The 12806-nt window shown below is 44.7% G+C and overlaps 1 protein-coding gene across 2 annotated transcripts in view; it reads right to left on the minus strand.

Annotated features, from left to right (window-relative positions):
• Window positions 1-12806, minus strand: part of npas1 (neuronal PAS domain protein 1) — a 59510-nt gene that overhangs the window by 26577 nt on the left and 20127 nt on the right. For both annotated transcript variants that reach the window (XM_049726089.2, XM_049726088.2), the window contains exons 3-5: window positions 10168-10306; window positions 9314-9386; window positions 6143-7153 (exon numbers count right to left, since the gene is read on the minus strand). The gene's annotated coding sequence lies outside the window, so the exon portion shown is untranslated. The remainder of the gene's footprint in view (window positions 1-6142; window positions 7154-9313; window positions 9387-10167; window positions 10307-12806) is intronic.

A 12806-nucleotide genomic window follows, 5' to 3' on the forward strand; every position in this document is an offset into this window, starting at 1 on the left:
GACTGACAATAGCCCTTCGCCGCCACGCCAGCGGCTCCCCGAGGTGGAGACATGGTTGTTTTATGCCTCATCTCCTCAACCCCCGGGGCCTTGAACAGAGCCTGGCCGAGACTGACAATGTGCTCGCTCCCAGCAGGAAAAGGTGAAGAGCAGCGAGAAAGGACAATCAATTGTCTCTTTCTTTATGTCAACTGCGGATTGTGATTATTTACCAGTTGGGACGGGGAAAAATTGAGTCCATACAATCAAAATATTTCGAAAACATTGGTTTGTCCCGAGCGTCGCTACCAAATCTGGTGGCACTGATATGGATGAATAAAATTAATTTGGTAATCCACACAGCTCTATTTTCTTTTGAAGGCACCCACCTGACTTCTCACTCTTGCCATCTCTCAGTCCGGAGGCATATTTTCTCACTCCTAATCTTGCCATCCATATTTCTTTTTCCATAAAGCTCTGGGGCACAATTCAATTGTGCCCCAGAGCGAGCGGCCACACAAACTGTGCGACATTTAAGTCCATAACAGTTCTAATGTTTGAATCTTGGTTCCAGCTGTCTCGTGTGGACTTTGTGTGTTCTTCCAATGGCTGAATGGTTGAAAGACCCCAACAGGCTACTTTCAAGGGGGTCAAATCCAGATCCAGGATCTCGAAAACCAGCCACGGTTTAGTTTTCGCCACAGGTGCTTGTAATCAAGCGAGCCGACAGGTGAACAAGCAAACTCCGGGGAGCTTGTTTACCTACCTGCTCGCTTGATTCGAAGCATCCGTGGCGAAAGCCAAACTGTGGCTGGTTTTCGACAATCTGGACCTGGATTTTGACATCTCTGTTTACACAGCAAACTGTGTTTTATTCTGAAAATATCTTCCCAAATACAAGTTCACAAGGCATTTATTCAGTCATTCTATAGAGTAGACACAAGTTCACTCCGAGTTGAATAATTATGCAACGTTGAAGGTAAAACCAAAGTCGAAATAAGAAAGCCATATGCAAGATATTCCGAAGGATAATATTTTAAGCAAACAGTCAATGTCCAATATCACGGAAGATGGAGCAAAAACACGCTTGGAAATCACACGGACGGAATATTTGATGTTGCTGGTTTTGCAGCTCTGCTTTCATGTTGTTGAGTAGTTATAATTGAGTGTCTGCAGCGTCGGGGGAGATGAAGTTTGGTATTCTGGTTGGAGGGCTAAAAACTACTTATCATGCATTACGGCCCTGCTTGGACCTCAAGATTTGGAAGTCAAAAGAGTTTCTAACGTAGGTTATTTTTTTTTTTTTACGGCCGCTGATCAATCGACAGCTGCTGGACATGACAGACCCCCCCCCCCACCCTCCACCCGCGCTTTCCTCAACACCCCGCCGCCCTAAAACCGCATCCCGATCTCTTAATATTCCATATTCGCACTCGCTCGGCATTCCACCTCCGTATGCTGCTGCTGACCTTGACGACTGGGGGATCATTCCCAATCCAAGGTTCTCTCCAACTCTCAAGGGCCCCACCTTCTCCAGCCCCTTGGCCAATCCCCCCCCCCCCCACCCCTTCCTCGTACCCCCGCGCTCTTTGCTCCTCCCTCGGCCCCTTGCCTGGATCATTAATTATCTAATGGAATCAATACACGGTTAGATTGGACCGGAGTGACCCTGCCCACCCTCAGGTGGCTTGACAGAGGTACTGAGGTACAGGAACGCTACGCAGCTCCTTAAGAGTCGCGATGTCCCGAAAACTGGCGGAAAATTGAATAAAGACATGGCTGATAAATAAATGATTAGAAGCGCGAGGAGAAGGAGGTGGAGTGAGGCAAATCAGAGAGAAATGATGGAGGAATGAAGATAGAGATGGGGAGGGGGGGCAAGAAGAAGAAGGGGGGTGCCACTGATGTTCACCATTGGGTGATCAATACAGTTCTCCTCCTTGGCTTTTATTACAAGGAGCTTTGGTGAGGCTGGCTTTTAAGTCACGAAAAGCAGACTTCATTAGGTACACCTGATAGCACATTTTGCCTTTCTCTTAAGGTAACCAAAACATTTCAGAGTCCTCGCAAAATGGCGCAATGCGGTTCGACGACCACAATAATACCCGCATTAATATCTTTATGAAGGTGTCAATCAGAATCGAGTGTTATTATTTTTGTAAAGGCAATATAAAGACTTTTTTTTTCTTCTTCCCCTCCTTGACAGCTACTGGATCAGGTCAGACTGACTTCGACATAAGAAGAGCTTGCTGTGATTATGCGAGCTGTTATACTTCAGGGCTTTGTAGCCTAATGTCATCTCATACATGACAGAAGACTCCCCTTAAAAGGGGAAAAAAAAAAATCATCCAAGTAGTAGATTGTTTCTCTTCTGACTAAAAGCAGACACGCGGGATCAAGCAGATTTGTCAGAGAATTAAAAACGCCAATCGGTAAAAACAATTAAAAGTTGTATTAATGAGTCCTGGGGTAGCTGAAGTGGATGTTAAAGAAGACTGGTCCAATTAGAAGAACACACATCAGTTTAATCTCTGCAAAGGGCTTAACATTGGATTTACTGCAAAGTCCAGCGTACAAGTTTCATCGCGCTAACGGACACTTCGTGGACACTACATTAGGTACGCCTGCATCTATGAAGCTATTTTAAAGACTTGAAAATAATAATGATGTCATAAATTCGACTAAATAATTCTAAATGTGCGTTTAACGACATGACTGCAATGTTACTCAAAAAATACTTTCACAATATATATATTTTTTTAAATCATCACCTCATACCTTTCCATACGCTGCTACTATTGGCCACACAATTAAGAAATTAAAAAACAACCTGGTGTACAACCTCACTGGGGTTACCTGAATCGGACATTTTTTTTTTCTTTTTCCAAAAACATTTCTACACCTCCTTAACTAAAAAGTACCTTTGTGATACAGCCTACTAAAGCAATTAAATATATAGATATATATTCACCTATACGTACATATATGTCTCGCTGAATGGCTGCAAAAGCTAAATCCACTCCCGCAGGCAAGGACCACATCAGCTCTGACCTCTAAATATCCACAGGCCATAACGCAACACACGGGGTCACAATCTTATACACACACACACATGCACTAACATGCATGTATCAATTAGCTAGGTGCAAAGGTCAACGCTCAGTCTGGAGAATGCCGGATATCGTCGCTGGCTAAAGTTGTTTGACTTTACAACATCATAAACACAACAAGCGAAAAAAGGGGCAGATAGGAAATTTAGATATGCACATGTGACAAAGTGTGTGTGTGTGTGTGTGTGTGTGTGTGTGTGTGTGCATGGTTTGGTGGATCCCTCCAGGCCGGCGTGTGAATGACAGCGGGGGTTATGTAAGGAGCCGCCGCGGGGCCCGAGTGGACAGTCCGAGCGGAGATCAGGTCAGCCGAGTGTGACACTAAACACATCTCCCTGACACCGCGCTGACACTCTCTGTCACAGACGCACACACACACTGTCTGTCAATGCTCGTCAAGCACCACACACACACACACACACACACGTGAGCACACATGCACAAAGTTTGCGTGCGCTGTCTGTCTGTCTGTCAGGCCGACACTGAGCACCGTAGAGTGTGTGAGCGCAAAAAGAGAGGAACATTAACATCTTTATCATTTTTCGATTTAAAATCAAACAGTCAAATCGCATTATCGTTTGGAATTTAACAAACAATTGAAAAAGTTGCACTAAATCACCGAAGGGTGAAAAAAAGTGGTATTTCTTAAAACGGCCATTATAACTTAATTGAATTGATAAGTGGGAAAACCAGCTCGCCTGAGGAAAAACAACCAATCAGAGTTAGAGGACTTGATTTAGAAGGTGTTGGGCATTAGTTTAAGACACACGCATCACGACCTTGCACAGAATAACATTTTAAACTGTTTTACAAACATTCCGAGATTACTAAAATTCTGGAGTCACAAGGTCACAGGTCACGGCAAGGCTGTGGAAGTGTGCCCAACACTTGTCACTCCACAAGTTTTTTTTCAAAGAAATAATTAAGTTTTGTTTTTGTGAAGGTTCCACAGAAGCGTGCCGCTGATGGCAAAGGGGAAAAGTAGACAATCGAACCTGGAATTGATTATGGAGAAATGGTAAGAAGCCAGACAAACTAGATGGAAGCAATCAGGCGTGGAGCTCCTTGGAACATAAACATCGACGCACGCACGCACACGCAACGTTGTGGAACCATCAAACCGTTTAAGACACGATCTCCACAAGATGAAAGATTATCTATCATGCATCCAGGGAACACACTTGAATTCACCTTAGATGCCATAAACGTGATTAGGTGCTGCTGTTTTGGTTAGCAATGTAGTTCAAAAGTCCAATCGTCTCCATGAATTGAGGAGATACGGTATCAAAGTCATGCCGTACTATTAGTAATAACTTTTTCGAACCACTTATCAAAATGTTACCAGTACGGCTTGACCTTGAAAGCGAGGACATTCCGTTTTAATCAGAACAAAAATATTAAAAATGACAACAACTGGAATTTCACATCAGAGACTGGATTGTGGTGGATTTCCAGGGCTCCCTCTGCAAGTCCAATAAAATAAGAACTACACTTATTCCTCTCGTTGCTTATTCCCAAGAACTCACGCAGCGTTGTGATTAGTTATGCTCAAAAGAGGTTTTTCGCCATAATGGTGGGAAAGAGGATGCAAAGCTCGCTCACAGCGTGATCATCAAACAGGAAAAACACACACAGAGGTGCTGATGCGGGCAAAATGAAACTCCTCCCGATGCCGCCTTTAAAACGCGTTGAAATTTTCTCCTGCTCGTCTACCGTTGAAGCCATGCGGGCCCGGCAGGGTCGCTCGCCTTTTGGCGCCTTAGATGGAATCTTGAGGAAGAAGCCGGGCCTAATAAAAAAGGCCTAAAGGTGGGTCACGGGACAGGCATATATATATGTGTGTGTATATATATATATATATATATATATATATATATATATATATATATATATATAAAATATTATAAATAAATAAATATATATATATATATATATATATATAAAATATTATATATAATATAGATAGATAGACACACACAATATATACACTTGCACATGTCAGGGTTGAAGCGGATGGAAAGGCTCAAGGGCTCAGTGGGCCCATGCACGAAATGTGATGACGCGGGTCTGTTTCTAGTCAGGGGCGCAATCCCATTTTTATTGGCGCTCCCGGCGCCAAGCGACTGCAACGTGAAAGTGAAACGAGAAATATTCCTCTCATTTTTTTGAAGATGTAAATTGCTCAGGCCAACTTTTTTTTGGGCATATTTCTTCGTGGCGGGCAGGTGTGTCTGGCACAGCACACTTTCCACGAATGACATCGTGGTAGGATTAAGACCTCTTGACAATGTTAGATTCACACTAAATCCAGGATGTACGGCGGAGAATCAATTCTCCAGCGTAATGTGTAAGCGGCTAAGAAACAGAAAAGCTTCTTGGCACTTCCAGGGGAAAAAGTTGCACGCAAACAGGAAAGAAAAGCACAACGGGGCTCCTTGCATAGCAATTCTTAAGAGCGACGTGCGCACACAAACGGCAAAATCCGTTCCCACCTCAATGACAGCAAAGAGCCAAACGCCGTGGGAGCGGCCAAGTGACAACAAAGTCGCTGTTTACTTTGTGTCTTTGTCACAGTCATTGTGCCAAGTCGGACCACCTGCTGCAGAGTGCCCGAAGGCTCGCCATGTTACTGAGCCACTAAACTGTGACCAATTCTGCCTCTGCAGGTGGACACACGGACGCATTGCCTGGCACACACACACACACACACGCACGCGCACACACACACACTGGAATTGGCCAAGCATTATTATCAAGGTCAACCTTCACACAGAACTTGATCTCCAAAGCAAATAGTGAGAAGGCGAAAAAAATCTAAGTGGAATGTGAGCGGGAGTAACCACTTCAAGGGCATTTTGATTTTTTTTTTTTTTTAAATCAAATCAAACAAGTCACACATGGAGAATCACTCTCTTCAAGCAAAAGTTGTAGCGAGGAAAATCACAGAGATTTACACTGCTTGATAAAAGTTGCACACAGACAGCCAATAGAAAGTGTGTGTACAAAGCAAGCATGTGTGTGTGTGTGTATTTCAATTTGCATGATGTACTCACCTGACGGGCATTTCCAGCTTTGGATGTGCTGCTTGCGATCGGATCCACTTTGTCTCGTCCTCTTGTCCGGTGCCCCCAGCTCTGCCCCCCACCCCGCCCCACCACCTCGATCCTAAACACAGTAAACAATCACCGTTTGTGCGTATGTGTTAAGTATTTGCATGTGTTTGTGGAGTCCAATGGGTTCGGGACCAGGGCAGCGTCTGACAACCCCTTGCGCCTCAGTCTTTCACTTTCACAGAAGCAAAGCCGGACAGATTGTGGACTCCAAGTGTGTGCATGTGTGTGAGTGTGTGTGTGTGTGTATGAGCTAGCTGATGTACCTCTCCTCGCCTCTTAGACTCACTTCACTAACACTCTGCTCCGCTGCCTCCAGGAGATGGACTCGGATTAGGACACAGCCAGTGTGAGAATCTCTTGCAGCCCCTCTCCCGCTCTCTCTCTCTCTCTCTCTCTCTCTCCTGGTCTGTGTCTCTCTATCGAGCCGGCGCGCTACCCTCCTTCCCTCTCTCCTCGCCGAAGCTCCTTTCTTTCCATTTCCTCCAGGGAAAGCTGTGCACACACCAGTTGTCTCTGCCTTCAGCTGCTCCCTCTCCCTCTCTGGGTGTCTCAGTGACTAGTACATATAAAAGGCATGCTTGTTCAGCCCCCTCGCCTCAGTCTCTTCCTGGCGCTCTCTCGCTCTCCGCCTGCCTCGTGCTTTTTCGTTTATCCCCACCTCCCTCATCCCCCCCCACCCCACCCCGCACCCCAACCAACCGAGCAACCAAGCAAGCAAGCCAGCCAGCTACCTCGCTCGCTCGCTCCCTCCCTCCCTCCACACTTTTTCTTTCTCGCTGTCAAAGTTGCCTTTCAAATGCTGATGAGCAGCCGGAGCGAAAGAATGAGAGAGAGGAAGGGCGACGGAGGAGTGGACCACTCAAACAAGTGGGGAGATTCCGTCACATCCAAAAAAGAGAAACGTCCCGTCCCGTCCCGTTGGGCCATCAGCGGCCACAACATTAGGAACACCTGCAGGAGAGCATAAATTCATTTCAGCACAGTGAAAGACATTATTTGGATTTCTGTTGATGAATTTCAATGACTTCTCATTTGTTTCTTAAGCTCTTCATTCAATTTAGACTTTAATTTATTTTACAATACAATTTTAAATAAATGGAATCTTAATAAATAGTCCCTGACTCACACGCAATGAGGATAAGTCGTATCAAAAAATTGATTGTTTCATATCACAATTTGCTGAGGTGACCAAGTCCAATTCATCATAATGAGAGCTGTTTCTAATATTTTGGCCCTATCGCAAAGCTAAATAAAATATGAAAGAGCTGTCAGCATGACGGAGTGCACTTCTACACCACTACAACCACACCCAGAAACATATCGTTGCATTAACTTCATTGATTAATTAAGGTTAAATGAGGACTGTCAGTGACCTTTCCATAAGGAAAACACTGACGTAGAGGAAGGAAACATTATAAATAACGCTGGCTATTAAATAAAATAAAACGGGATTGATAGGATAGCAAATGAAAACAAAATAGAACCTGGAATGTTCTGTGTAACAAGAACAGGACATTACATTAGGTACGCTTGAGGATTAGCAGGATTTTTTTATAGCGTTCATAGGTAGCGACTGCCAAGTACTTCTCCCTAATGTCAACAGCGTAAACACAAGTGATACTTCTCGAAACATCAGCCGGTATGCAGCACTTTTGTGGCTTTTATATATATAGCGATCGAATCATAAGATTTGACACATTATGCAGAAAATAGCATAAGTAAGGGCGAAATCATTTTACATTGTGGCACCTATGCTTCCGTCACTTTATCAACATTGTTGTTTCCATGTGAAAGATGAAGCATGAAGCGTCAACCTTAATGACTCTGATCCTTCATGAGGGCGATTTGTCTTGAGCGTTATCTTGACACTTAAAGAAATGTTTGGCTACACTCGTGGTATGATTAATGAAAACTCAAAATAATAATATTCACCGGATTTAAGTATTTACTTATAAACACGGGCGAACTGACCAAAGTTTTGTGCCATGTAAATTTCAGCAATAATTTTGTTCAAGCTGATGGGTTTGGGAGAGGGAGGGCTGCGCCGTTGTGGGAGTGCTTGCAGCTGAGTTTAATCATTGCCAATCAAAGCGGCTTCTTTCATTGCCTTTAAATGCGGTATTCCGGTCACGCACTCGTCTCTCGACATGGCGGAAGCGCATCTGTGCCATGAAGTGGCCCCTTGGAGACCCCCCTCACCCCCACCCAACCCTCGTGTGCCCTCCTGTCGCTGTGCTGCCCAGTGAGACGATTAAAAAAAAAAAAAAAAACACTAATTTCTGGACTATGACTTCCTACTGTTTTCCTACTGTTTTGAATCATGACGCAATCATTTTTTTTTTTTTGCTACCAAGCATCATGCCGTCAATAGATTTTGCGTCACACATAGCCTAACCAATAAAATCCCAGAACAAATCACAGTGGACCAATGAAACTGTCTTCGTCCACGTTCAAACTGAATCTTCATTACTGTCATTTACATAATTCAGTGGGAGGCGTGGAAGAAATTTTGGCCAGCCTCGTGCTGAGAGGAAAAAAAATAAAAAATCACAATCCGCCGGTATTTGCGCCAAGACGTGGAATGTGAACGGTTGTTTGTCTTTACCCGCGATTGACAGGCGACCAGTCGAGGATTTACCCGACCTCTCCCCTCAAAGCCACCGGGGGGGCAAAATTCAGCGACAAAACCAGTTTTGAAAGAGAAACAAATCATGTTTGGACACTTCCATCATAATGGGTGATTAAAATGGCGGCGAACCAAACGTCTAATCCTGGAACCTTGAGTATGACGACTCGCTCTACGAGCAACTCAAAATGGATGTGTATTGACGCCAGACTGTGTGCGTAAACAGCCCCGTATACGTTTGAAGGTGCGCTGCGCACACGTATGTGTCTACGTGAACAAATAATCACACTCAGACTCACTCAAGTATACTCTCTATACCAAAATACCCCCCCCCCTCCCTCCCACCCCGCCCGCCCGCCTTCCACCTCTCCTCTGTTCGTTCCCCTTGCCCTCAAACGCTACTCAGAATATTGATACATCACCCCCGCCCCGTCTTCCTCTCCTCCCTCTCTCCCTGTCTCTCCCTCTCTCCCTCCATCACTCACTTTCTCCGCTGAATACTGATAGGCTGTCTCGTCCGTGGTCTGAGTTTCAAATCTCTTCCTCCCGTCTCTGCGGCTGGAAAAAGCGGCGGCATAAAGGAGCAAATAGCACACAAGTCAAAGCACAGAGGTAGACATAAATTCACTTAAGTACCATTTCAGATTATGTCAAGCCCCCCCAAAAAAAGAAGGTGTGTGTGTGGGAGGGGAGGGGGGGGCATTGTGGGAAGATGGGGGGGGGGGGGGCATGAGAAGAAAAGTGCTGCTTTGATTGGCCTGCAGCGGAAACTAGCCTGAGCGGTCCGGCTGCACGGTGGCGGGCGGGCGGGCCGGCCGGCCGGCGACAAAAGGGAAAAGACGTGTGAAAAGTTCAGGCAAATGAAGACGCATTCAGAGGGTTTTGTACGACAACCTCCCTCCCGCCTCATTGTGGGACTTGTCAGCCGCGGCCCGGCGCAGGCGGGAGGGGAGGGGAGGGGGGGCTGAATGAGGTCGTCAACCAGCCCCAGTGAGCCCCTCTGAACACACACACATGCACACGTATGCACGACAACGCAGCAATGAAACAGACTGACAACGTGTTGCTTTTCTCACAGAAGGCGCAAAAGCCTTTCAGGATTGTCGCGATGGTGCATGTGTGTGTGCGCGTGTGTGCGCGCCGTCTCGTTCTGTCTGCATTCGAAGTACACAGACACTCACAGAGAGTGTGTGAGCGAGCATGTTTGTCCTCCAAGTCTTCCCCATTTGCCCTTGACGCAGACTTGTAGGGAATATGTGTCTTTCTAATAGAGGGAGAAAAAAGTGTGTGTGTGGAGGTGGGGGGGGGGGGGGGGGGTGTTGGGGGGGGGGTCACTAACTTGAGCAAACTAGCACTCGTCGCTCCAACAGGGGGCAGGATGTGACAAGCAAGTGGGAGTTTCCGGCGCTGTCAGGAACAAGGACATGTGGACTGCGGGTTGAGTAGACATCCTGTATTCCCCACACAGTTTTGGATTCCTGTCAAATAATATTACAGGTAGATTATAATTCATGTCAAGATAAAGTGGAGTTCAAAACCAGATAGGGAGAGGTATGGGAACTCAGATCGGAACATTTCAGGGCTAAATTCACACTGCAAGAAATGATTCCCTATTCATTTTTAAACTGAATATTTTTATGTAAACATTCTCATTAAAAAACTACAAAATTATTATAGTATAAGATTTTTCCATTACGTGGCTAATACTAATGTGCACGCCTCGGCCACTAGGGGGCAATGTAATAAAAACAGTCACATTTATTTTGTCTGTCTACCTGTGTTGCATCACCATTCATGTTCCAATATCTGTAGTAACATCAATGCTAGTTTTGTTAGCTTCCGTGTGGTGTTTTGTATTGTGTCTTAGCATTAAGATGGAGAATTTGCGGTGGTCATCATCGTGTGTCCTAGCAGATCCATTTTTTTGGGAAGACAATGACAGACATGTTAGTCTTTTGAAACCATCATCACATCAGTGATGCGCTAATACTAAAATCTTTTTTTTTTCTCACTTTAGCATGAAAGAAACAAGAGAACGAATTCCATTGTCCTCACCTTGATAGTATTCTTATTTAGAATAACATTGTTGGATCCTGACTGCGGACGCACACCATGGCAGCGAGTACAAAAGGTTCTTTTAATGATGCCGTAAGAGGAGATAATATTCTAAATGTATCAGACAATTCTTTGAGGGCGCGTGGCCATTAAAGAGCCATTTTGCTGTCTGTTGAATACGCTCCTCCATATTTCATTGAGATGCATATCTGCGTTTCACACTGTCTGCCTGCTCCGTTATTCTCTATTCAGAAGTGACCCATTGCTCCCTGCCATACAATCCTTCACCTTCCTAGCTTAGAAGTAATTACCACTTTAATTTGCTGCCTGCTTTTGTGCATGTGTATCTCTGCATGTGTGTGTGTGTGTGTCCATGCGTGTGTGTGTGTGTCTATATGGATATTGGTGGCGAGGAGATGCGAGGATTCATCACCTAAACCATATGAGAGGGATTTGTACAGGTTTTCAAGAAGTGATTAGTAATAATTTACATTTAGATATCACGTGGAAGCAATTATGCTAATCAATTTTTTTTTTGGGGGCAACGCTCAACTGCGTTTCATTCAATTCTAATGTTTATGAAATGTTAAAGTAAACAGTGGCAGGGGCAGAATTTCAGATGGAGGCCTTCAGTGGGGGTGTTTATTTAAAATTAATTTCTCATCACGTCCGACATTCGTCCTCCTCCTTTAACGTGCGAACACGCCGAGCCAATGTCAGCTCAACCAATCAGAGGAGTTCATATCCAAGACTGTGAAATGAAAATTAGAGACTGTTGGAAATACATGAATATAATTTCATTCAACTTGTAAATAAAAGTCAGCGCTACATATTGAAGATAGGTTTGAAATAAAAATGGTCAAATACAAACAGGAGCCCACTAATTTAATGTATTAATGATTTGCTTATAATTGCTTGTTTTGATGGCAACATTTGATAAGTGATGCAGGTCTAACCCTGAAAATGAGCAAATTAATTCAACATATTTTCATCCTTTTACAGCCATTATCATTATGATTATTTCCAACAACAAAACAGCACCTCTATAATAAAACTGGTTTTTCATTACCTTTCCTCACTGGGAAAAATCACAAAGGAAATCAGTCTGATTAAATTAATTCGATATTAATAAAAGAATAAGTGCAATTGTGAATGTCCTTAAATATTCCACGTGTGTGTGTGTGTGTGTGTTGCATGCATTCAAGGATCTATGTGTGTCCAGATAACACAATTAACATGCGTGTCACCGTCTAATACGCAATATTACTTTAACTTTGGAGTCTACATTTGCAGATTTATTCCCAAACAGCAATGCAAATGAGCGCATATACGAACGAGTGCGTGCGTGTGCGTACTATATGATTTGTTGTACTTTGTGCGTCCGCGCGTGTGTGCGTGTGTGTTTATGTCTATCCTCCCATTGGTCCAATTATTCCACAACAAAAGCTCATCTGCTTCCCTGCATCCTTTAAAAAAAAAAAAAACTCACCCGACTCACCCCTGCAGTCCCACTGGTGCCCCCCCCGCGTCACCCCTGCACAGCCAGATCACAAAAACCGCTGCCCCCCCCCATCCCCAAACCTCTCGCAGGACCTCCACTGTACCTCCTGCTCCCCCCCCCACCTCCAAATCATCTCCATTGTTGCCACTTTGTCGCTCACCTCTCTCCTCCTTCATTTGCCCCCTAAACTCTTTCTTTGGCCCCGCCCCTCCCCATTCTTCCCACTATCCCCCCACCTGCACTCCCCAGTCCCAGGTGAGCTGACGACACAAGGAGAGCCAAAGCACCCGGTGAATATTAATGGTTTGATCTGAATATTAATAAACTATGCATCTTAATGATCTTTCAAAAAAACAAAAAAAACAAAGAGCTTCAATAAAATGCTATACTGCGGGGACACGAGCGCACACGTGGCCGCGGAC

This window comes from Syngnathus scovelli, chromosome 7 (assembly GCF_024217435.2).
Source record: "Syngnathus scovelli strain Florida chromosome 7, RoL_Ssco_1.2, whole genome shotgun sequence".
NCBI classification, from domain to species: Eukaryota; Metazoa; Chordata; class Actinopteri; order Syngnathiformes; family Syngnathidae; genus Syngnathus; species Syngnathus scovelli.